The 1,944-nt window shown below is 42.2% G+C and overlaps 1 non-coding gene across 1 annotated transcript; it reads left to right on the top strand.

Annotated features, from left to right (window-relative positions):
• The first annotated feature begins 549 nt into the window (after positions 1-549).
• LOC135268516 (U6 spliceosomal RNA) lies at positions 550-656 on the top strand. The gene has a single exon (XR_010336830.1). It is a non-coding gene; the product is annotated as a U6 spliceosomal RNA (small nuclear RNA).
• Positions 657-1,944: the final 1,288 nt, after the last annotated feature.

Below are 1,944 nucleotides of genomic sequence, written 5' to 3'. Positions count from 1 at the left end.
CAGTACGGTTTCAACTCCTCTTTCCCAGCAATTTCCTGTGATACCTGAAGCTCAAATTGCTATCTTTGTCCAAGACCCCTTTCTGCCTATGTAAAGTGTGTCATGCCGACCCTGGACTCCACACCCAGCACATCTGTCCCAGCAGGGTGACTGGTCCAAATAAAAGAAATCATCAGAAAGGACTGCCTTGAACCTAGGTGGATTATGCCTTGAGAAATGCTTGACCATGCTTGTGCAGGTGGGCCCTGCATACTTGCAGCCCTATGGACATCAACCATATGAAAATTGTCATCAAAATGAAGTGAGCCTGACTCTTCTGGAAATTGCAGCTACTTCTTAAGACCCTGAAAGCTAGAAGGGACCCCTCATTTTTACCACTTTCCTCATTATTCTCTCATAGTGATAGTGAATAATTATGTAATTGTGGCCTAATGAATACTTAAGTATACAAGTGAGTCTGTCCATCTGCAGAGGGGGGAATGATGAAGTAAACCAGCCTCCCTACAATAAAAATAACTTTATCTTTCATATGTTACAAGTTAAAAATTTGTTCTTATTTTGGCAGCACATATACTAAAACTGGAATGATTCAGGGAAGATTAGTATGGCCCCTGTGCAAGGATGACACATGAATTCGTGAAGCATTCTATATTAAAAATAATAAGAAGAAGTTGTGCGCAGTGGCTCATGCTTGTAATCCCAGCACTTTGGGAGGCTGAGACAGGCGGATCACCTGAGGTCAGGAGTTTGAGATCAGCCTGACCAACATGGTGAAACTCGTCTCTACTAAAATATAAAAATTAGCTGGGCATGGTGACATGCACCCGTAGTCCCAGCTACTTGGGAGGCTGAGGCAGGAGGATTGCTTGAACCCAGGAGGCGGAGGTTGCAATAACCGAGATTGTGCCATTGCACTCCAGCCTAGGCAACAAGAGTGAAACTCCATCTCAAATAATAATAACTATAATAATAGGAGTTAAAAATTCTAGAGGACTGTGATTCCCTTTCTTTTCAAAGGTATGTTTATGTTTATTGATACTTCCTCTGTTTCAAAATATAAACTTTAATTGCTTTTCAAATCTATGGTTGAAAGTATAACAGCCTTTGTGAACCCCAAAAAAATTTCTGGAAAGGTTGTGATGATATCTGGGAATTATACCTATTTAGAAAAACAAACCAGCTTCCTACATTTCTTCCTTCAGACAGATACCTTTTGGTAAACAGCAAAAATCATATTTCAGGGCCGGGTGCGGTGGCTCACGCCTGTAATCCCAGCACTTTGGGAGGCCAAGGCGGGTGGATCACGAGGTCAAGAGATCGAGACCATCCTGGTCAACATGGTGAAACCCCGTCTCTACTAAAAATACAAAAAATTAGCTGGGTATGGTGGTGCGTGCCTGTAATCCCAGCTACTCAGGAGGCTGAGGCAGGAGAATTGCCTGAACCCAGGAGGCAGAGGTTGCGGTGAGCCGAGATCGCACCATTGTACTCCAGGCTGGGTAACAAGAGCGAAACTCCGTCTTAAAAAGAAAAAAAAAAAAAAATCATATTTCAAAAAATCCGAATGTGTAGTCTCATATCACAACAAATGTCACATTTTGAAAGTACTGTACAGGCAATTTAAGAGGAACCATGTGGAGATGTATAATGATTGGAAGCCTTCATTTTAAGCTGTACCAAAAGCTATATGATTAATTTATTTAGGGTAATTTTAATAAGTTCATTTTTAAAAAGATGTATGGGATAGAAAGGCATGGATGGGATGAAAAATAAAGATGGCTGACCTATTCCTCTGGGGATCTGGGAAGCTCTGCTGAGGTTTTTGTGTGTGTGTCTTGATGGGGGGTGGGTACTTGATAACAGCTTCACCAAGGGGCAGACCCAGCTCCATCCCTAGGCCCAGGGAAATGGGATACCTTGCTGCTCTGAAATGTTGATGAGTTG

The sequence above is a fragment of the Aotus nancymaae genome, unplaced genomic scaffold (genome assembly GCF_030222135.1).
Source record: "Aotus nancymaae isolate 86718 unplaced genomic scaffold, 86718_ANA_hifiasm-v0.15.2.pri h1tg000040l, whole genome shotgun sequence".
Lineage (NCBI taxonomy): Eukaryota > Metazoa > Chordata > Mammalia > Primates > Aotidae > Aotus > Aotus nancymaae.
Note: the sequence above shows the minus strand (reverse complement) of the source record. Positions and strands in the feature narration are given on the sequence as shown.